At 38.7% G+C, this 24,839-nt stretch overlaps 1 protein-coding gene and 1 long non-coding RNA gene across 7 annotated transcripts in view; both read right to left on the reverse strand.

Moving 5' to 3' along the window:
* The window catches only part of LOC105831069 (cubilin), a 644,426-nt gene that overhangs the window by 14,073 nt on the left and 605,514 nt on the right, over nucleotides 1–24,839 (reverse strand). The window lies entirely within an intron of this gene.
* Nucleotides 12,874–17,311, reverse strand: LOC118647151. Its single transcript, XR_004964464.1, has 2 exons — nucleotides 14,530–17,311; nucleotides 12,874–14,249 (listed from the first exon to the last, which is right to left on the reverse strand). It is a non-coding gene; the product is annotated as an uncharacterized LOC118647151 (long non-coding RNA).

The following is a 24,839-nucleotide window of genomic DNA, read 5'->3' on the forward strand; positions in this document are numbered from 1 at the left end:
CGCTGCTCGCAGGCACCACGAGCACCGCGAGGCATCTGCTGCGCTCAATAATCGATAATCATCTCAATTATCTTTAACGGTATTTAGTATTTTGAATCACCCGAATATTATGTAATAAAGGAAGAAATGAATAGGTGACAAAGAGAGAGAGAGAGAGAGAGAGAGAGAGAGAGAGAGAGAGAGAGAGAGAGAGAGAGAGAGAGAGGAGAGAGAGGGGGAAGAGAACTTGTTTGAACCTGTTTACGCACGTACCATCCTGCAACCAATTGATTGTTCTCACGATCTATCCTTTAGTTTATCGGATTAAAAGTCTTTTTTTCTTTCTTCTTACATTTTATCACTTCCCAGCAAACACAGAACATAGCAGCAACATTGCGGCAATGTTATAACATTGTAGCAACATCACAGCAATATTACAACATTGTCGCAATGTTGCTGCAATGTTCTGTGTTTGCTGGGTTCATTCATTTACACACACACAGCAATATTACAACATTGTCGCAATGTTGCTGCAATGTTCTGTGTTTGCTGGGTTCATTCATTTACACACACACACACACATTCACACACACACTCTGTTCACTCACTTGACCGAATTTATTTACACATCAAAAAAATAGTACGAAACATTTAACTATTAAACATTACTAATCACTCGGCGCGTCAAAATTATTCGAAGAAAGAAACGCGTATTTACTCGACGAACACACAACGCGTGTTTACTAGTTACTCGATGTCAGCTGACATCGAGCTCAGCTAAGCAAGCAGACAACTGACTTTATTGGTTATTGTGTGGTAACACTGTCGAATATGTGTCTGGAAACGCGGCAACTTAAAAATAAAAATATTGATTAATATGATTTACTATTATAATTTGTTGAAGAATATGTTGGAAATGCATACATGGAGACCCGGAGAGCAAAAAATTTGACATTCTAGCAATCAATTTGAGTATTCTACGTAATTATTTAGATGATAGAAAATTAATTTTAAATTTGTATTAAAAATCTGTGTTAAAGATAATTGAGATGATTATCGATTATTGAGCGCAGCAGACGCCTCGCAGTGCTCGTGGTGCCCACGAGCAGCGGTGAGTTGTGCCACCCCTGCTTACCTCTTGTATCCGATTCAGGATACGTAAACTATTTCTTATTATATCTAGAAATCTAAGCTCTGGATAATTTTTTGCGAAAGAAAAAATTGACTCAGAATATTACTAAGAATACGTCTATGCAAGGACATATAGTTATTTTGAATCACCCTGTATATAAATCGAAAAGCAATAATTCAAGCTTTTATAAAGCAATAGTATTAACCGTTAATATATAATTACATAAATGAAGTAGTAGTTTGCGTAATAGTAAAATTAAAATTTTTTTACGTGCAGTGACTATCAAAATATAAAATATTGAACTTTTACATTTTTCTACAAATTCTTAGCGAATCTATAAAAATCACTAAATGTTATTCGCGATTCCGATAACCAATGCTTTTTGAGCTTTGTATATAAAAAATTGTACAATCGATTACTAAAAGCCCAGTAAGCATTGATATTTTGTAAAAATCGAAAAAAACATCTTATTCAAGATGTCTTCAAGACATTTCTAAAAAATATCTAAGAAAATTTTGTTGAAGATATCTTTATAGAATTTCTAAAATACAGCTAAAAGACATCTTAAAAAATGTTTAAAAAATTTTTGAATTAGACATGCCAAAGATATATAAATGAAAAATCTATACAAGATATCTTAATCTCCCCCTGACCATAAGCATAATATTAGGTCTATAATTAAGTTTACCGAATAACTACATTTCATTTAGTTAAAATTATTTCTTTTATCATAATATATGCATTTATTTCGAAATAAATTGATATATTATTTTAATGACACTTTACCCACACAAAGTTACATGTAACGTGCTTGTTGTTTGTAATTTCCCACTCAATAATATAAATGTAATATAACACGTGTTATATTACAATTACATTGTTAAGTGGGAAATTATAACTAACAAGCACGTTACATGTAACTTGGTGGGTACATCACATTTGTACACCTAATATATGCATTTATTTCGAAATAAACTGATACGTTAATTTGTATAATAATATTTTATATAGTGTGTCATACTTCACAAAGTGTAACATAATTATGCTTTCATATACATACTTTTTAACATATTTTTATAACAAATGACGCTAAACGATCATTTTACTGATAAACAATAATATAAAGTTCAAATACAACAAAAAAAGCACTTTTTTCGAACTAAAAGCCTAATAATATTAAGCGCCAGAGTGATGTCATCTTTTTCGTAGTTCATCTCATTGACAAAGATAAAAACGTTTTGGCATTAAAATTAAAAAAATTGACTAAAAAATAGTTGATCCTCTAGAGGTTAAGAATGTCTCTTATACATATATCTTCAAGATTAGTACAAGAATTGGTTTAAGATATCTACAATAAATGCCTTTATATATTTATTACACAACTTTTAAAGACATTTTAAATCATAATTTAGTAGTTCATGTGGCGGTAATTTATCCGCCACAATACATTGTGCATACGGGTGCGAGAGTGGCCTTCACTTGGACACAGTACAATTAGACAAAGTGCAAATGGACACGTTGCAAATGGACACAAAATAATGTACACCGTACATTTCTACACCGTAAAGTTGTACACCGTAAAGTTGTACACCACAAAGTTGTACAACGTAAAGTTGTACATTTGTACACCGTAACCGTGCCCCCCCCCCCCACACACACGCGCGCGCGCACACACACACTCACACACACACAAGGGGGCTTTCGGCTCTTCTCCCGCACCCGCCCTATCGGTAGGGGTGCCCTAAACGGAAGGGTATAGAAATGTACGGTGTACAACTTTACGGTGTACAAAACTTTGCGGTGTACAACTTTACGGCATAAAATTCCTGTGTCCCAAATAAACCGTGTTTGTGTCCATTTGCAACGTGTCCATCTGCACTGTGTCCAATTGTACTGTGTCCAAGTGAGCCACTCCAGCGTGCAGCGTCCGCAGTCGTGGCAGACACGATGTAGTTCGCGGAATCGCCGCTATAAGCGACGACCCGATGCTGCCTTTCTCGTGATGTAATTTACATTCTGAGGGCTGCGTAAGAAGATCACATACAATGACGGATTAACTTACGATAGCAATCATAGTGACTTCTCAACTCTCTTAGAGCCTATGTAACAAATTTTTTGCATTCTAATGAAGAGAATTCCACGGATCTTTGCACCTCTTTTCGAAGAAAGCTCTCTGGGCCTTCGCATAAATGTATAAACCTTTATAATGTCTAAAAAGAATTTTAGAAAGGGTCTTTAAAATGTATAAAAGACATTGTTAAAATTTTTCATATAGATTTTTAGATTTCTAAATGAAATCTTTTAGACAATATTAAGATATCTTTTAGATCTCTTCAAAATATCTTTCAGACATTGCCAGATATCTAAAAAAACATCTTAAACTGTTGCATAAGACATATTTTAGATTGCGAAAAGGTATCTTTTCATAAAAAATGCCTGATATTGCAAGAAATCGCAAAATATCTTTTAGAAGTCAAAAAGACATCTTTTTGCCTATATGGGAGGTAGCAAAAATTTTTCTTGTGACTTTCGAAACACAAATTGTTTATCGAGCGAATAGTTCTTACTTATGGGTCTAACCAATTACATTCAATCGCTCCATGAACAGAAAGGTATTTTGAAACTCATCGAAAAAGAGTGCTGCAACCTTTTAATAAATTTCCAAGTGTACTTTTCCTCTTAAACTGATATTCGTAGTTTACTCTTATTATAAGATTATTTTAAGTAATAGTAAGAAGAATCTAATACGGTTTCATTATTGGTTTGCAATTTTTTTAGACTGTGCTCAAGAAGGTCATAAATATCAAAACGGAAAAGCCGGATACCGGCTGTAATAGTCTTGATTGTGATCCGTCTTATATATTCATATCTGATTCATCTAACTAATAAATACACAACAGAATAAATACATAGCAAAAAGAAATACGTAGCAGAAAAGAATGCATTATCTTGTAACAACCTGACTCTCGTTGCGGATTAGCTCGAATAGTTCCATCGGGGGAACGGAGGAAAGAAATGACTATGAATGTGAATTTGACTTTAACACGATAGAAAATAAGTTTATTCTAGAATTATATACAATGGTAGTTAGACGGGAAACATGCGGTGTTTTTAATACGTGGACGAGATTACAAGATTATATACATTTTGACGAATATGATGGTTTTGAAGTTATATACAATGTTTCCGGTAGGTTCGCACCGTTTCGGTGCGTTACAATGGCTAGTCCGTACGCGGGAATGATACTTCGCGTGGATTCGCGCGGCGCTAGTTATCGGTTTTCCCCTGAGGCGTCGAGGGTGGCCGCGGATCCCGAATTTCTGTGTCGGTCGCGGTAGAGTATACTGAGCCATGTGACGAATTTGCGCGGGCCTGGTGGGAGGCGGAGTAAGGATGGCGGAATCGTCGCGACGGGCCGAGACGCTCGGCTGGGAGCAAGTCGCCTGTTCCCTTGGGTGGTCAAATTGGGTGCTCAATCCCCACGGGGCGTGGGAAAATTTCATCGAGTCCGTATACTAGCTGCCGAGAACGCTCGATGGGGGCGAAGACGCTTCACCTCATAGTTGTCAGGTAATGGATGGCAAGAAAGAGTAATAAGCTAGGATAACTTATTTCTCCGCTCTCGGAGACGCCGGAGCATGTGTGCGGTGGCGCGGCATGTCGTCGAGCGCTCGCTTACTGTGGCCTTCGGCATGGCCGTTGGAATTGTTTAAAATTGGGAGCCGGCGACTCGCGTCTTTTCGCTCTTAGATTTAATAACGATCGGCGACTTCCTTCGCTGAGGAACGATGCACCTAGAGTGGGTGCATCATTACAATCTATTGTGTTATCATCCATTCCGCGCGCTTATTCAATAGTCACATAAAAAAGGAATTTTACTATATATAGTTTCAATATATACAGTTCACGGGTATATACGAGCAATTAAAATATAAAACAAATGTTTTGTACCTTTAAAGATAGTTTTTAAATTAGAAAAATAATTTATGTAAAACATACAATAATAATGTACTCTTTGAGTAAGTATAGAAATATATACAAAATAACAAACAAAAAGAGAAGAACTAAAGGATGGATAATACATAGCAATAAAGTATAAATAAAATTACAATTGTAAACAATATACTCGTTTTATATAATAATTCAAATTTACATATAATTATTGTTTAATAAGATTACACGGATCTAGAGAAAATAGCACAAAACTTGACAAATAAAGTACCAAAAAAATATTTAAAATGAATAAGTTTGACAAATACCAGTTTAAGTTCTCTCAAAAGTAGTAGTGAAGGTAAATAAAGATTTTCACCTACTTTAAATATACATATATTATGGGCTTCCGGATACATGCTGCATTCTGGTACAGCGTTGCGCCGACGTTTCGAAAACGTTGCATCATCAGGGCTAGGAGCTCTGCCCTCTGATATTGATCTCTCTTGGATTGTAACCGTCCTTATATATCCCTTGTTCTGGTGGTAGGGATGGTGGTGAGAAGAGAGGGTGAAGTGGTTCGTCCAATAGTAGCACAGTTCATGGGCCTACTATTGGTCAACTGTTGGCCAATCTTAATACAATATTGGCTTACTATTTGCCAATTAATATATGCCGTTTGGAAATGTTTTTAATTGATCAATTAAAAAACCGGGAGAACAGTGTGCCAAATCGGGCTTGTCTGATAACCTTTATCACGGTTAAGATTATCGGGACGTTTCAGAATTTCTAGACTTTCACGATGTTTCCTGGCAAAGTAACCTTAAGAAAGAGCTAGCATTGTAGTTTTTTCGTATTGCACGGAGTGTCCAGTCTCCATTCAGTGTTCGGCTAAGGCTGATTGAGAAAAGTGGCCGTATTTGATACATCGTTGATGTTCTTTGATTCGTATACTAATCTTTCTCCCGATTTCTCCTATGTACACTTTTCTGCTAGAGCAGGGAATTTTGTATACACCTGGTGATTCTAAGCGTGGTCTCTGATCCTTTGTATTAGAAAGTAACAGAAAATTCTTCCTTTGTGGATTGAAGATCACTTTTATATTGTGTCTACGCCACCGGAAATGCATACCTGCATTTTGGCAATTGTTGCTAAACTCGCAAATATTTCCCGCGCGCCGGATGTGGTCATGCGGAGGGCCCGATGCCCCCACTAATAATTAAATCTGCGACACTATTTAAGCCGCTGCCGAACAGCGGCCAGCGGGATCAGTGAATAATAATCAAGCCGATACGTACGGCCCGCACGAGTGAATTAAGAGTTCGGGACTTAGCCGCTAGCAAGTCTCGAGCGAGCAACGAGAAGACGCGTTAACTCCGAGTCACGCGCCGTATCTAATCTAGTGTAACACGACGCGGCACCTTCGCCGACCGCAACCAGTGTACAACAACAGAGAAATAAATCTTTTATATCAATTGAACTTAGAATCAGTGAGTGAGTGATTTGAGGACCCTGCCTACAAAAACCGCCTCTTTCCGCGAGTTCCTACTCTTTGGGCAGCAACGAATTCCTAAAAACCCTTTTGTCGCACCGCAAGGTACGGCAAAAATATTTTGTTGTACCGCGACACGGCAACAACTTATTTAATAGTACAAGTGAATAATTTTCGTAATATTTAAAATCAAAATTTATTTCTTACAAATATTTATTTATTTACACAATTAATTTCAATACGAAAGTCGATACATATATTACTTACAAGGGAACTTCGTGAACCCGAAAATTCTGATTTTAATAAAACTTGGCATAAATGTAGTCACTTTTTACGTGTCTGTACGTGTGATTCGTGTTACACACTTTATCTGTGTAATTGTACACACTTTACTGCGTATTTTCACACGTTTATACATTAAATTATATATTTAAATGTTTATATAAAAAATCTCACTACGCCACGGTAACATTTTTTGTGTCCACTATATAAAAAAAGAATTTCCCAATTTAATATAGATCACAGTTACACGTCTAGTATTGCTTAATTTCTGCGATTAGGAAAACGGTCATCCATCCAATCGTAACCACCGCTGATGTTGATTGACTTTGAAGATTATACTCGAACTGACCTTTTGCGATGATCTACAAACACTTGATGTTTATGGATACGTATTAATATACATGAATTAAATTTTATATTTAACTATAAACCATTAATTTTTTGCACACTTTACACACTTACACACTTATATTACACACTTTATTTGGCTAGTTACACGTGAAATTTATTGTAACAACATTTAAATGTGTAAAGTTGTATTTTCCGTGTATTTTTACACATTTGAACTACTTGGAGGTATACGTTTTCATATTTAAATATGGCAACGTGTACTGCTACACCGTCAAATGTGTAAATTCATTATCTTTACGGAGCTTAGTGTGTTATTGTTACACAGAAAACTGAATTACATGAGTGAGGTCCGATTGCGCACATAAGCGAATGGACACAGTGGTACTTCCCAATTGGATACAGTCCCGATTGCACACCATCCCGATCGGACACAGTCCCGATTGGACACGGACTTGATTGGACATAGGCCCGATTAGACACAGACCCGATTGCGTACCGACCCAATTGCACACGAACCATTTGCACATGGACCTGATTGCACAGAGACCCGATTGCGCACCGACTCGTTTGCACACGGACCCTATTGCACACCGACCTGATTGCGCACCGAACCGTTTGCACACGGACCCGATTGCATACAATACGATTCCGCATCGCAGAATAATGCAAAAACAACCTAGATACCATAAAAAATTTAGCATAAATTTTCATAAATATTTTACAAAATTATTTTTACAAAATATTTTTTAAAAGTTATCTAATTATTTTTCATAAATTAGAAATAATACAAAAATTATTATTAACAATATATAAAACATATTTTTAAAATGTACTGAAAAATATTTATGGTATATAAATTAGAAATATTTTTTATACGTTTCGATTATAATAGAATAAACATTTATTTTTAATATTTTCATAAACATTTATCATAATTTTTTTATACCTGACAAACTCAGACATAAAAATACGTACAAAATATTTATTATAAGTATTTTTCTTTCTTATACATATTTTATAGTCGTAAACCCATGTAGTACAGAAAATGCTTTATGCGCGCGCGTACACACACACACACATACACACGCGCGCGCGCGCGGGGGGGGGGTGCAAGGGGGGCTCCGTTCCCCTCCCGTACTTACCCCATCCAAATCACTAACCCATATACTATCTGCAATGCGGAATCGTATCGTGTGCAATTGGGACTGTGTCCGATCGGGACCGTGTGCATTCGAGACTGTGTCCAATCGAGTCCATGTCCAATCGGGTCTGTGTTCAATCGAGTTCGTGTCCAATCGGGTCCGTGTGCAAACGGGTCGGTGCGCAATCAGGTCCGTGTGCAAACGGATCTATGCGCAATCTGGTCCGTGTAGAAACGGGTCGTGTGCAAACAGATCAGTGCGCAATCTGGTCCGTGTGGAAACGGGTCGTGTGCAATCGGGTCGGTGTACAATCGGGTCCGTGTGCAATCGGGTCCGTGTCCAATCGGGTCTGTGTCCAATTGAGTCCGTGTCCAATCGGGACTGTGTCCGATCGGGACGGTGTGCAATCGAGACGATGTCCAATTGAATTCGTGTCTTATCGGGAATGTGTCCAATCCGGAAATATTACTGCATCAAATCGCTTACGTGCACAACCAGGACAATCTCAAGTTACACCCATAAATTTGTAATTTTACACACTTACACACTTACAATATATTACACACTTGGTTTTGCAGTGCAGAGAGCAAGAGTTTTCACGCGAAGCTAATAGTCATAACGTTGAACACGGAGCAAAGGAATAGACCAAGGGTTTACTAAATGGTTACACGAAGAAAATAGAGATGCTTGAAGTCGTAAGAAGATAAAGAATAGCGCATGAGAGAGTGGGAATGGTACTTTATGGGGGTTTTGGGCAATTGATCGAGGAATAAATTGGAGAGGCAGAAGGAGTGAGGACGTCTCGAGGATCACGCAGGGATTCCTCAAAATTGTGAGATAGTCTAAGGATACCTTGAGGATTGCACGGGGGTTCCTTAAGTTTGTGAAATGGTGTGAGGATATTTTGAGGTTCGCACAAAGATTCCTCAAGATTGTGAGACGCTGGTAGAGGTTTTTTTTAAAAAAGATTCCAAGTACTCGGAGTAAATAGCGTCGAGTAGTGCACAAACTCGCCGATTAAACTCTAATAGGGAATTATTTTTTAATAATAGGAGCTTAAAGAATTAAAACGGAAGGGAGTAGATAAGTAACGTAAAAACAAAAGAAGTTGTGATTCTTACTCATTACTGTAGTAGTTGTAGTAGTAGTAGTAGTAAATCTTTATTGCTTTCCTTTAGGATTACAATTTTACAAATCACAAATGTATCCTTAACCTTATTTGTACCTTATTTCTAACTTATCCTAGCTTATAACTAAATAAAATGGTACGCACTCGAGGACCGAGCTCCGCTTTCACGTCACTCCGCCCTCGACAGCCCCCGCCTACGCATACACACACACACACACCGCTTCCTTAATCATTGGACTTCCGTTTTCTCTTGCATATATTAAACAACTCAATTCCATGTATTCCAACTTATATCTCTCTTTCATTCTTCCGCTCAACTCTCTAATTTCTCTCCTCACTCTTTCTTCCTCTCATCCCGTCTCATCTATTCACCATCCTCTCTCGGCCACTCTCTCTCTGCCTTGCGCCACCTCGCCTATCTCTCTACCATCCTCCTTCTTCTCCTCCTCTAGCTCCCTCATTCCTTCCCTTTTCCCTCCTCGCTCAACACCCAAACCACCGCCTTGTGCCAAGTCGAACTCTCATCCTGTTCCCATCTCCTGCATGACTCCCACACGTGTTTCCATGACTCTTTCTCCAATCCGCACATTCTACATCCTCTTTTTTCCTTCTCTTCCCAGTATCTCAACTCGCTTATCTCACATCCTAGCCTAAATCTCGCGACTCTCCTCCACCTGCTTTCCTTCCACCCCTTCTTTAGATATCTCGGTACACCACCTTCCTTCTTTACACTTCAGTACCATCTGTTAAATATTTTGATTTCCTGATTCTTTCCCATCTTTCCTTCCTTTGTCCCTATTTGTCCTCCTCCATTAATTTGCTGAATCTTCCTTCTTCCTCCCTTACCATTATCACATCTATCCCCCTGTCTTCGAAAAACTCCCTTCCCTCCCCCTCCCGTCCCGCATCCTCCTTTCTACCCTCCCTTCTTTTTATCTCCTCCCAGCATTCCCTTGCCAGTCCGCTCTCTTCCTCTCTCTCTAATCTTTTCTCAAAGCTCTATGCCTGTGCCGCCGCCCTATTTCTTAGCTTATCTCTTTGTAGCTGTTCTCTTACCATATAGCCCGGCATTCACCCATCTACCCCTAAAACCCATTTCAAGTACCTCTCCTCTAATTTCTCCATTTCCTCTCTCTCCTTCCATCTCCAAATTTCAACACCGTAACTCAACACTGTCCACACCAATTTGTCGAAGAGCCATAATCTTCTTCCTCAGTCCTTACCAAATCTTTTCCCTATCTCCTACACTTGCCTCATCACCGCGGCCGCTCTGCCAATCCTATCCATAACTTGCGCATCTTGCTTTCCATTCCTCTGAAACACGTAGCCCAGATATTTATATTTTTTCATCTTTTCTATCTTTTTTCCCCTCCATCTCCATTTCATTTTGCTTACTCTTTCACTTCCTTTTCTGAACCTCAGTACCTTTGTCTTTTCCGCGTTTAATTCCAGCCCTTTCTCCTCTAAGTAATTCTCCAATCTACCCAGCATACTTCTCATTTCCCCTTCCCCTTCCGCCAGTAATACTACGTCAAGTGGCCTTCACTTGGACACAATACAATTAAACACAGATAAACACAAATAGACACGGTGCAAATGGACACAAAATAAGGTACACGTTTTAAATGGGCACGGTTCATTTCGACTCAGTAATTTTGTGCACAGGAAAAATAAATTCTGGACAAATTACAATTTGTACACCGCAAAGTTGTACACCGCAAACTTGTACACCGCAAACTTGTATACCGAAAACTTGTACACCGCAAACTTGTACACCACAAAATTTTGCATAGAAAGTCGCAAACCCATGTGGTGCAGAAAATGGTTTGCGCGCGCGCGCGCGCGCACACACACACACACACACACACACACACACACACACGCACGCACGCACGCACGCACGCACGCACGCACGCACGCACACACACACACATCTACATACGGAGAACAAGGGGGGTTTTTGCCCTCCCCCTCCCGCACCCACCGCGTCGAAGTCACTAACCCATGTTGTACATTGCAAACAAATTAAAGTTTATATGTATTTGCAGATTTCCAATACAATATACACGGTGTACTACTTTGCGATGTACAACTTTGCGGTGTACAAGTTTGCGGTGTACAACTTTGCGGTGTACAAGTTTGCGGTATACAAGTTTGCAGTGTACAAGTTTGCGGTGTACAAATTTTACGTGTCCAATTGCACGGTGTACATTTTTATCGTGTCCAAATTGTAATTTGTCCAGAATTTATTTTTCCTGTGTACAAAATTACTGTGTCAAAAGAAACTGTGTCCATTTGAAACGTGTACATTATTTTGTATCCATTTGCACCGTGTTTATTTGCACTGTGTCCAATTGTACTGTGTCCAAGTGTACCACTCCCACGTCATCTGCATATCTCAGCGAATAAATTTTCCTCCCCCCAGCTCCACCTCCCCCCATTTCACCCTGCCCATCATCTCCTCCAAATCCGCCAACATAAAATTGAATAACACTGGACTCAAAAGGCACCCCTGTCTCATCCCCCTTGCTGTCCAAAAACTCGCGCTTATTTCCTCCTCCACTCCCACCCTACTTCTCGTTTCTCTCAGAACTTCCTCTACCCTTCTTATCAATCCTTCTTTCACTCTCCTCTCTCTCATTGACTTGCATAGCACCTTTCTGTCCACCGAGTCAAACGCTGCTTTTAGGTTGACAAACACTGCCACCACTTTACTCCCCTTTTTTCTATCCCCATATTTACTAGAAAATTTAGCGTGTAAATGTTGTCCATTGATCCCTTTCCTTTTCTGAATCCCGTCTGGTTTTCCGGTACCATCCCCTCTCTCTCTATCTGTTCTTTCACTCTCTCTGTCAATATTGCTGCGTATATTTTGTAGAGCGTGGGTGTCAGCGACACCCCTTGTAGTCTTTTACCGTCTTTCCCTCCCCCTTTTTAGCTATCGGAACTATGGTACTTTCCCTCCAGTCATCCAGCCATCCCTTCCCCCTCTCCAAACTCTGTTGCAAAATTCCCTTGCCCACTCTTCCAACCCCCCCCCCCCACGGTACTTCCACGTTTCATTCGGTATCCCATCTAGACCCGCTGCTTTTTTATTCTTTAGTCTCCTTAGCACGTAGTTAAATTCTTCCCTGGTCACTTTTCCTTCTGTATCCCTTTCTCGGTCCCTCCCCATCCCCATCACCACCCTTCCGTCCACTCCTCCTAACAAATTCATGAAATGCTTCCTCCACTCCTCTATTCCTATCTCCTCATTTACTTCCCTTTCCTCTCTTCCGCTCCTTATTAACTATCGTCCACACGTCTTTCTCTCTTCTAATGTCCATCGCCATTTTCTCCCATCTCTCGTTCTCCTCCTTCCTCTTTTCCTCACACATACGTTTATACTCTAATCTCTTTCTCTTAAGTCATCTCTCCTTGTTCTCTTCCTCTTTTCCACCTCCTCAGGTTACCTCTTACCTTCATTTTCTTCCTCTTACACTCCTCGTCCCATTAGTCCCTCCCTCCCCCTTACGCCCTCCTTCTTTTTCCACCCCCTTTATCGCGCCTTTATCTCCTCCACTTCCCCCTTATTCTCCTCTAATTCCTTCATCTTTCTCTCTTATCCCTTCTAATTTCTCTCTGAAGCTTTTTTTACCCTCCTCATCTCATATATTCCTCTCACCTCTGATCTTTTTCCTTCTCCGCTCTCTTCTCTCCTGCTCGCATCTTATCCTGATTTCCAATAGTTGATGATCGGAATCCACCATATCTCCCACCACCATCTCTACAACATTATCCTTGATCTCTCTATTTTCTATTATGTAGTCTATAATTGTCCTATTTTTTTCTTCCGTGAATGTTTATTCTCTTTCTTCAACACCCACCGTGTTCCCATTGAATATCATCCACCCCTTCTCCTCTATGAAATTTACTAGTTGTTTGCCTTCTCCATTTATCTTTCCATCCTTCGATTTTCTGCTCCCACTCCTTTCGACTTTTTTCTTAATCTCTCCTTCTCTGATCCCCCCCTCCCTACCTGTTCTTGCATTGAAGTCACCCCCTACTATTGTCCTCCTCCTTCTGAATACTACTCCCTATCTATTCATCCATGACCTCTAGCATTTCCTTCATCTTTCCATTTCCTATGTACACTCCCACTACCTTCCAAGTTTCCCATCTACCCTTATCCCCAACTATTAACCCTTCTCCTCTTGTTTCTATTGCCAATTATTTATTTGCCAGCTCTTTCCTTATCCCCATTATCTCTTCTATTGCCCTTCCTTTCCTGTTTCTTTTAAACGTCCAACTTGCCCCCATACATAACCCTTCGAGAATCTACTTTTCCATCTCCCCCAATCTCTCCACCAACCATGTCTCCGATAAACAGAAAACATCCCACTCCTTTAATTCTTTCCAAAAACGTTTATTCTTATTTTTTATTCCCGCTACGTTCCAGAATGCTACCCTCCATATCTTATCCCTTCCCTCTCCCTTCCCCCTCCTTTGTCCCTCTCCACCTTCACCCCTCTTTCTTCTCCCTCTCTTTTCCTTCCGACCTTTCTTTCTTCTCACCCTTCCTCTCGCTGCCTCTACCATCCCTCAAAACTTGCCTCTCCTCGTCTCATTTCCACCAGGTCCATTGATCCTAATACTCTAAGTTCTATTCCCTTTACTCTTTTCCTCCCTTGCTATTTATTCTAACTTTCATCTCATTTTCTTCTCCATCCACGTCCAATCATCTCTTACTCTTTCCTTCTTTCCCCTTAATTTACTTTTCTTCCTCATGATTTCACTCTTTTGTTTCACCTTGCCCATCTTTACTATTACCGCCTCTCTCCCGTTTTTTCCTCCCCCCCCCATTTTCTTAATCTGCTCGATTTCTGCTTTTACTCCTATATCCCTAAACAGGTCTTTCACCGCCCTCTCTCTGTTTCCCTCCTTTACTTTTTCTCTTCTCTTTCCCTCCTCTCCATTCTTCACTCCACTCCCCTTAGTCTTCTCTGCCATCCGTCCCCTCCCTGCTCTCCCGCCTCTCTCTCTCTCTTTTTTGCCCCTTTGACTGCTTTTCCCTCCCTAATTCTTTCACCTCCCCCTTTAGTTTTCTTACCACCTCTCTCCATTTTCTCCTTTCCCTTTCCCACTCCTCTTTCCACCTCCTAATTCCTCGCTTCATTTCCTCTATCTCTTCACTCATTCTCCTCTCCTGCTCCTTTATCTTTCTAATTTCGTTCCCCAATTCTTTTTTCATTTCTGTAATATCGTCCTTTACCACACCCATTAACCCTCTCCATTCCTTCTCCCTCCCCTCTCTCTAGTCCTCCCTTTTTCTCTTCATCCTCTTCAGCCACTCTTCCACGCTGCCTTCCCCCTCTTTCCCTCCTTCTTACCTCATCTTCCTCTCCCCCTCTTTGCTCCGTCACCATCTTATTTCCTCTTACTTAAAAATTTTATCCCGACTACTGGTTTGTTCTGTTACCGCGCTTTCCTCTTTCTATTATCCCGATCCTAAGTTCTTCTCACTACCGCCTACCACGTCCCGTGTGAACGGGCCTTACTCTTGTCGCGCTGTCCTGCCCCTACTCGCTTCCGATCTTGACTCTGTCTAATCAATGGTTCCCGCCCAAGTGATCGCGTGTTGCTCCCCTCGCCTCCTCCACTCATGCACCTCTCATCTCTCACTCCACTCTCACTAACTCTCCGCCTTTTCCCGCTCTCTCTCACACTCTCTCGCCTTTACTCTTGATAAGATAAATAATTTTTTAGCGTGCTAGACATGCTACGGTATAGATTGCAAATAGAAGAAACGGTTATTTATATTTTGCTAATGTTTAGATTCTTTATTGCTTTTTTTTGTAAGAAACCGTGAAACCTTGCTTCGAACCCATGTGTTCGCGACTTGGCGAAGAGATCGCTACTTAACCCTTGAGGATGTTAAGCAGTGTGAGAGGACATGTGTGGAACAGGTGTTAAGTAAAATGCACTGCGGTTACATGTCACGTGGACTCATCATGATGTCCGAGTCATACCATATATTTATCACAGATCTTAATTGATACACATTATACGTGTTTACTGTTTAATGAGCACAAGAATAAATGTCTGGATGAGAATAATGTCTTGATCACTTACACGGGAAAGATTATATTAATCTATTGCCGGTCGTGATGATAATGCCTGTGAGCCGGTATCACGCGGCGCCGGCGTGCGCGTGGTGAGCGTGATTCTCTCGATGGTGATGTACCTGAGCAATAATTATGAGTCTCTCTTAATTCCTGAATGAGTCCTTCTGTTGAGCAATCTCTGAACAGGTATTTAAAGATCCCACGAATAGACTTCAGCACAAAACTACGTTAAAACGATCGCACGAAATACAACGTGAATCGCCGCCATAGAGCACAAGTACCGAAGTAAATTAATTCTGGTGATATGCGCATGCTGGCGCGCATGCTGGCGCTCATGCTGGCGCACCACGATCTACGCGAACGGTGATCGATAACTGCTGCCATCTGACGTGACGGCGCAAGCTCAGTACATACTGAATCCCGAACACCATGTTGTTTTATATTTTTATCTTCAGAATTTATTGTTTGTTGACTCGATATTCAAAAGGAGTTGAAATTATCAACTTGTTCGTTTCGTCCATCCATGTTTGTCGTCAGGTTTCTAACGGACTAATCCTAGACGCATAAAAAATTATCGGAGACCGTTGAAACGGAATCCTTTTTGTAATCTTATTTGTTTCGCTGACGAAGGGGAGTCGTGGAGTCTGCCGGACGTAACATTATAATACTATATATTTATATTAACTGCATTCCTGTATGTATTATTTTTTATGTGACAGTTGCACAATATTAGAGTATTCATGTTGTTTTCACACAGTGTTCATTCTGTCTGTGTCTCATATTTCACATTCATATTTTATATTCGTCATGTCACGGCATTATATATGAAATAGAAATCCCCTATTAATAAAAGTTTTGTATCTTTATTAATGATGTTACGTGTCATTTTCACATCAGTATCAAGTGTATCTAACGTGTACTTGATTATTCTATTAAATTGTTTAAATTTTTTATCAAACAAAGCATAATGTTACACATAAATGTTGCAAATGTTCTTAATATGTTAATTGTTTTATTTCAAATTATACTTATTTCCCAGATGCCTATAAATAGAATAGAAATACAATTATATGAAGTGATACAGAATATTATAACAAATAATATAGCATTTGTTATACAAACCGATACTGCTTTGAAATTTCAAAATTATTGGGAAGTGGATTTAAGTAGCGCAGAGTTTGTAACAGATAAAAAAGAAGAATTTCTAGAAAATGATAACGATAATTATAAACCTGATAATAATTGTGAACCAGAAAATGAAAGTTGGAGTACTTTTATTGCATTTTGTGGAATGCATATTCTTTCTTAATGCATATTATTTCTATCGTAATTATACTTGGAGATCAATGTTAATGTCAACTATCATCAGTATGGTTAACAACAAAGCGTTTTCTTTTGTAATTATATGATAGAGAACTTAGAGTTTCTTCTATCGTTAACACATTATTAATTACGATAGATTCCAACAGAACTATTAAACACGATGTTTCCGTAGATATTTCGTCATATTCCAACGATAAAATATACTTTCCTAACAGAAAACGAGAGAACGATAGACAATGATATCACTTCTTGAAATTCTTTCTTTTTGATTTAGAGAAGTAATGGATTACGAAAGAAAAATCAATTAGATTCTCGTATTTTTGTTGGTATCTATTCCAAATCAATCAGTGAAAATCTGTCGTAATTAATAATGTAATTAAAGATAAAAGAAATTTAAGTTCCCTATAGTTATGAAAAAAAAACTCTTCGTTGTATTAACAATACTTGATATTGAACATTGATCTCTAAACATAATTATCGTAGAAAGCATGATCTATTGTATAATCGTTACATCAAGAAATATTTTTCTATCGTGTTATAAACAAAGAATGTAACATATTATATGGATATATCGCGCACATTTTGTAATTTTCTAATTAAATATTTACGAAAAGAGAATGTATGAAGAACCAATCGTAGATATTAATCGTGATAAATTTTCGTTAATTTAACATTCCATGGATAAAAAACAATAAAAAATGATAAAAGAATTTGATGCGGCAAATACTATAATACACTTATAAAAGGAAATTATTAATTTGAGAATAAATCGAAAATTTATGGTAATTTTTTATCAATGTTTTCATCAAGGATTTATCAGTACGATACAATTCGATCAGAAACAAAGTTAGAATTGTATGATACTGTAAATAAGATATTTAAGAAAAAGAAAGAATCTATCATGAATGTACGGAAAGCTTTTATTAATTTACTTATTCATAATTACGATAGAAATTAGATTATTTGTAGATTCCATAAGTTTCTATCGCTTTCTCTCTTTTGACTTTTTTAATCACAGAAGTTTATTACGGTTTTAATTTGTCTTATCTTTGCTAACTCCTAATTTTGTCAAGTAATCGCGAATGTGCGTAGTGGCCATCGCCACGAGTGTAGGCGCGGTGCGGCGAGACGCAAGGGCGGCGAAGCACAGGTAGTGGCGCCGCTTCTCCTCTTTTCTCCCGCCGCTGGCAGCCAATGCTTAACACAGTGGGCCGCGCTACAGCTCGAGCGTCTCGGCTCTTCGCATGGCGCGCTCTCATTCGTAGAATTTAAAAAATTAATACCTCGATTATTGGTGGACCTAATCCAAGACAATATTGAACTTTTTTATGTTCATCTTGATCCTGTCCATTTTTTAATTACGGATTGGCTTCCGGTCACATTTCACCCTATATATTATAATGTGTAATGTAATACGTAAGATTTATAACTTTTTCTTAATATTTGATAATATAAATAATATTGGAATTATAGTAGAATCATTAGTTAAAATAAATATAAGAGAAAGTTTTATTTTAATTAGTAATAATTATAAATTCTTTAAAAACTGTGATATAAATACAATGTATCAGATATGTACAAATAACAAAATGGAAATATAAATATCGTTGTGTAACCGAAAAAATTATTTAAAATAAAATATAAATGTTTATAATAATAATAATATTTATTGCTTGCTCCCAAGCGCGATGTACAAGCGGACCTCCGTTCCGCTTACAAACTCAACTTATCTCTATACTTAAATCTAAAAAACCCTATACAATTTCGCCACTCAAACCACACTAGCATTCATCAAAAAAGAGAAAGAGCATTCACACCAGTCATTCCCATTCACACGTGGACCTCAGTTTCCGCTGTTCATTCTTACCATTCCTTTTTCCTCACACTCATCCATCCACACGTACTCTCCCTCCTTCCCTTCTTTTCCCTGCTTCTTCCCTCCTCCTCCTCTTTTATTCTCCTATTTTCCCTTAACCCATTCAATTTTTCTATCCACCATTCTTCTCCCCCCCTCCCTAATATTTCCTCCACCATTTTTTGCCAACCTTTTTGCACCCCCAATATACACATTCATTCGAAACATGCTCCCACGTCTCCCCCCAACCACATAACCTACAACTTCTCTTATCCTCCTCCTCCCAGTATCTACTCCTTCTCATTGCCGCCCCCAACCTATACCTTGCCACCCTCTGCCATCTTTTCTTCTCCCAATTCTTCTTCAAATATCCCAGAATTCCATCCCCTTTCACTCTCCAGTACCACCTATTGTATTTTGACTCTTTAATCCCCTCCCATCTTTCCTTCCTTTGCTTATCCCTCTTTCTCTTTACCAAAACCTCTTCTCTTAATTCACCTTCTTCTCTCAGCTTTTCCACCTCCTCCACTCTCCACCCCCTCGTCTCATAAAAATTCCTTTTTTCTTCTTTCCATCCTGTTCTTGTCTTAACCTCCCTTGCTTTCTTCTTTATCTTTTCCCAGCATCTCCTAGCTAACTCTCCTCCTCCGCCTTCCTCTAACTTCTTTTCATACCCCATGCTCTCATTTCAGCTCTTCCCTCCAGTCTATCCCTCTGTAATTCTTCTCTCATCATATAACCTGGTACACTTCTCTCTACTCCTAACATCCATCTCAAGTAAACTTTCCTGCAAATTCTCTACCCCTTTTCTCATCTTCCATCCCCAGATCTCAACTCCATAACTCATCACCGACCACACCAACCTATCAAATAACCAGTCTTCTCCCCCAATCCTTTCCAAATTTCCCTATCCCCCATACCTGCCCTAAAATCGCCGAACCCTTTCTTACTCTTTCTTCTACGTGTCCATCCTGCTTACCGTTTGCTAACAAAGTGTATCCCAAAACTTAAATTTATTCACCTCCTCTATCTTCTTTCCCTTCCATCTCCAACTTACCTTCTTCTTTCTTCCCCCACCTCTCTTACATCTCATTATCTTCGTTTTTTCCGTGTTTACCTCTAACTTTTTCCTATCCAAATAATTCTCCAGTTTACCCATCAGTTTACCTTCTCATCCCCTCTTCATCCTTTGCTATTAGTACTACATCATCTGCATATGCCAGCGAGTATACTTTCTTCCCTCTTAATTCAATTCCCCCCCACCCTCCTTTCTCCAATTCCGCATCCAAATTCGCCAACAACACTGTAAAAAGACTCGGACTCAGCGGGCAACCCTGTCTTAACCCCCTTTCTGTCCAGAACTTCTTCTCCTCTGTTTTTCCTACCTTCACTTTGCTTCCTGTCTCCCTTAATACTTCACCACATCTTTTTACTAGTCCTTCCCTTACCCCTCCTTCCCTCATCGCTGTTATCAAAACCTCTCTGTCTACCGAATCGAATGCTGCCTTCATGTCTATAAATAATAGTACTAGCCCCCCCCCTTTTCTCTATTTGCCTATTGACCAGATAATTTAGAACATATATATTACCTATTGTACCCCAACCCTTCCTAAACCCTGCTTGACTCGGAGGCAAAATATTCTTTCCTTCTAACTTTGCTCTTAATCTTTCTGCCAAAATTGCCGTATACACATGTTAAAAAATACACATTATATGCCGTTTGTGTTAACGTCACTCCTCTATATTCCTCCACTACTACCCCTTCCCCTACCCATATATATATATATATATATATATATATATATATATATATACAGGGTGATTCAAAATAACTATATGTCCTTGCATAGACGTATTCTTAGTAATATTCTGAGTCAACTTTTTCTTTCGCAAAAAATTATCCAGAGCTTAGATTTCTAGATATAATAAGAAATAGTTTACGTATCCTGAATCGGATACAACAGGTAAGCAGGGGTGGCACAATTCACCGCTGCTCGCGGGCACCACGAGCACTGCGAGGCGTCTGCTGCGCTCAATAATCGATAATCATCTAAACCTTTATCGTTATTTCTTTTGATATATTCCGTAGCTAATAAATGTCTTAATGTTTTTAAAGGAGTAACAAGTCGTGCAGCGACAGACGGCGTTTTAATTGTATTACTGTCTGAATCAAATTGAGTTACATCTTTAGTAGCACATAATCACAAAACACATAAATCGTAATGGCGTGGTTGATAAATTGAGGTAAAATCAATGATATTTGAATTAAATTTTCTAATAAAAATTAAGTAAAGCTTTAAAAGTTTTAATTCTGCTTTTATCATGTCATGATGACGTTGATTTGTAAATTTTCTACATAATTTTAGACTAATTTTCTACATAATTTATTTGCGCAAAGTATCACTAATTCATCATATCTTATTATTCCACACATGTCGTCGTCTCTTAAAATAGAAAAATTATTTTTCTAACTATTAATATCACTGTGTATCCGTGCTTGTACTTTTTTTCGAAGCATTAAAACTCTCTTACCGATTCCTCCTTGGTTACAATGTTGCCATATATTATTTTTTAAAGTAACCCTTACACTTTGAACAGCAAGTAAAATCTGACGCAGGTTAATTTTTGTAGGTCTGCGAGATACTATTAAATCTCCTGCATTATACAAAAAGCTGGTATTATACATAAAGTTTCCTTTTTTCTAATAGTATCTATATTATATAAACATTAAAAAATGTAAGGTATATTTATTTACTTGAAAGCTAATACCATTATTTATTTAAAAAATTAACCAAAATTTAATTTACCTTGGTGATCGACAAAATTTTTGTCTGTTAATACATTTAAAAATCTATTCCATATAATAGAATCATTGTTATTATCTATAAAAATATTAATATCCGTACACATATAACTAATGTCTATGCAAGTATAATTTTTATTAAAATATTTCATTACTTTTCGTCTCGCATTTATCAAAATTGCTGACAACATTTGTGCTCTTGGAACGATTTCATTCAACACACACACACACACATACACACACACACACACACACACACACACACACACACACACATCTAGAAAATAGTTATCTTATTATATAAATTTTACATGTTTTGTATATTTACATATAAGCATTATATATTTATTTATTATTTATCATATATTTATTTAAACACAAAATTGGACAGTTTCTTACATTTTTTTACATTTTGGATAACATTTTTTTTTAATGAAATTTTGAAAGTTTTCTCAAGTTTTTTCTCAAAGTTGCCATGTTTTGTCTAGCAATATTACTTTTAGAAACTGAAAAATCAAGAGTATATGTATGAAAGTTATACTACACTTATGTAAATTATAATAATAATTAAATATTCAAATAAGTTATGTCACCTATATTATCAACTATTTTATCGCCCAGCGATTCAATTATAGGTGTGTCATAAACTTTATTTTTGGAAAGACTTGATTTATCACCTAGAAGAACAATAATAGCAAATGTATATTGGTATAATTATATTTATTCGAGCGTCAATCTCAACGAGATCGCCCCGAATGGAGTGCCAAGCGCCTTGTAAAAAAGGAAGTCACGCAGCGACAGGAGCAGATTCAAAAGAATAGAGTCAGCACGCTGAGTACAAAGAAGTCACCTTTTATTCGCACAAAAATCCATCGAGGAGAGAGGTGATACGTATCTTGCGAATTGCAAGCGAAGAGCGTTTTTTGAGCGTCCGGAGATTTCTGCCGTCACCCGATTCGGAAATCTTAAAGGGCTTCGGAAGCAAAGCCCTCGCGCGCACAGAAATTTTGTTCGCGGCAACGGCAGCGGACAATCGCGAGCGAGATACGATCACCGGCTCACAGCCCTCGATACACTTCCCTTTACTCTCACAATAATAATACACTTAATAGCCAATATTCGACTAGCTGGGTGCAAGAATTGCTTTCGACAGCCCGCTTCGTAAGAAATAATCGTGTTCGGGCGGCTGACCGGAGAGAGAGATCGACGGGGCGGCTGGTTCGCGGCGGTGATGTACAGCGAGATCGAGTATGAGGCTCTGCACGAGCACCGTGAGAAAGTTGAACGATGTCCAACGACGGGTCGGTCTCCATGTGGACTACCCGATCCCGATGACCACCGAACGTGCATGTGATAGAATAACCCCGACGAGGTGTAGTCACCAACGCGTTGTTCGCCTTTACTACCGTATATACGAACGATAATCGAATAGAATCTCTGAAATCTCGGTCGAAAGAAGGCAATGATTATAAGAGACCGCGATCATGCCGTGTCAGATGAACTTCGAGAGACTGACTCGAGATGAATGCTCGCGCTATGTGTCGAATCCATCGGGAAGTGAAAGAGAGCCTATTTTCGCATGGTTCTCCACAAATCTCTCGCGAATCAGAATACGAACGCGTCTGGTGTACGCGTGACGGACTCGTGCCGACGTCATGCGATTCGAGGGATCCGTGGATCACGACGCGCGCGAAGGCTGGCCGCCACTGGCTTAATGCGCGAAATGTGTTTCGAAAGTGTTCGGCGTATGTACAAGTCCGCTTTAATTCTAAACAATATTAAATGGCTAGTAATTCATATTTTAACAATTCGAAATTGGTAATTATATCACAACTTTCATGGACAAACAATTTGCACAAATGTTTATCGAAATGCATACCTTGTATGTACTGACTGCTCTTATCTACAGATTTATTTAACTTTATTTATTTAACTTTAACAAACTAACAACAATGTCTAAAAGAACATTATAATAAAAAGCAAAGATAATATATGTATTTTTAGTTAAAGTTTTCACGCCCATTGACGTTGCTTCCAATAGAAAGGGCTCTCGAGTACATGCCGCATTGCGCCGACGTTTGGCAAACGCTGCAGTTTGCATCATCAGGGCTAGGAGCTCAGATACTGAGCTCTCTTGGATTGTATCCATCGTCGTTATATCCAACCGTCGTTATATACCCATTGTCCTGGTGGTAAGGATGGGGGAAAGTGGAGGAGACGGAGTGGTTCGTCCAATAGTAGCACAGTTTATGGGCCTACTATTAGTCAACTGTTGGCCAATCTTAATACAATATTGACTTACTATTTGCCAATTAATATGTGCAGTTCGGAAACGTTTTTAATTGTTCAATTAAAAAATCGGGGGACAGTGTGCCAAATCGGGCTTGTCTGATAACCTTTATCACGGTTAAGGTTATTGGGATGTTTCTGCAACGTTTGCGAAACGTCGGTGCAACACTATACTAGAACGCGGCATGTATCCGGAAGCCTTTTCTATTGGAAGCAACATCAATGGCCGTGAAAGCTTTAAATCTAAAATAAAGAGCCTCAACGGAGAGACTATCCTAGGATCGATTAACAAATTTACTAAATTCAAGAAGTACTTGCACCTACAACTGTGCTCACTAGCATTTCTAAAACGGTGACCATCAAGTGGTACCAAAATGCTTTTGATTAAAAAACTCCGTGCCATCTTCGAACCAGGCAAAAGGCATTCTTCAACAAACATCGTTGAAGTTAGTTAGAGAGAGAATCTTAGCAACTAAAAAAGATCTAGCTGAAACTTCTCGGAAACTATTTAAATTACATCTTTCTCTCTCTAACTCTTGGACCCGGAATTGTGGCAAACACTGGATCGAATAACATACGAACAAGCCAACCGTTCCGCTGAGACAAGGACACGGAAACAAAGAAGTAAATATGATAAGATCAGTCCTCGGATCCAAACTCCAGTTTCCACACATACAGTAAAGAATCTTAGCAGTCAAACTCTATCACCATCTGAAGTTTCTGTCCTTTCCAAAGGACTTAATTTTACAGTTATCCCTACTAACATTCCTAGGAAAGAAATCATCAGTCAAATTGAAACAACTATTTTCCACCTCTCTTCTGAAGAAACCAATAACATTAGAAGACGGACAGCCAATATCCTCCACAAGACAAAACTCCCTAGCCAAAATATAAGCAAAAAAGAACACTTAGCACTCAGAAATCTGAAACAAAACAATATTTTGATTTGACCAGCAGACAAAGACAACATCATGGTGGTTATGGATAAGGAAGACTACTGCAATAAAATCAAGGCCATGCTCTCGGAT

This window comes from Monomorium pharaonis, chromosome 8 (assembly GCF_013373865.1).
Source record: "Monomorium pharaonis isolate MP-MQ-018 chromosome 8, ASM1337386v2, whole genome shotgun sequence".
Lineage (NCBI taxonomy): Eukaryota > Metazoa > Arthropoda > Insecta > Hymenoptera > Formicidae > Monomorium > Monomorium pharaonis.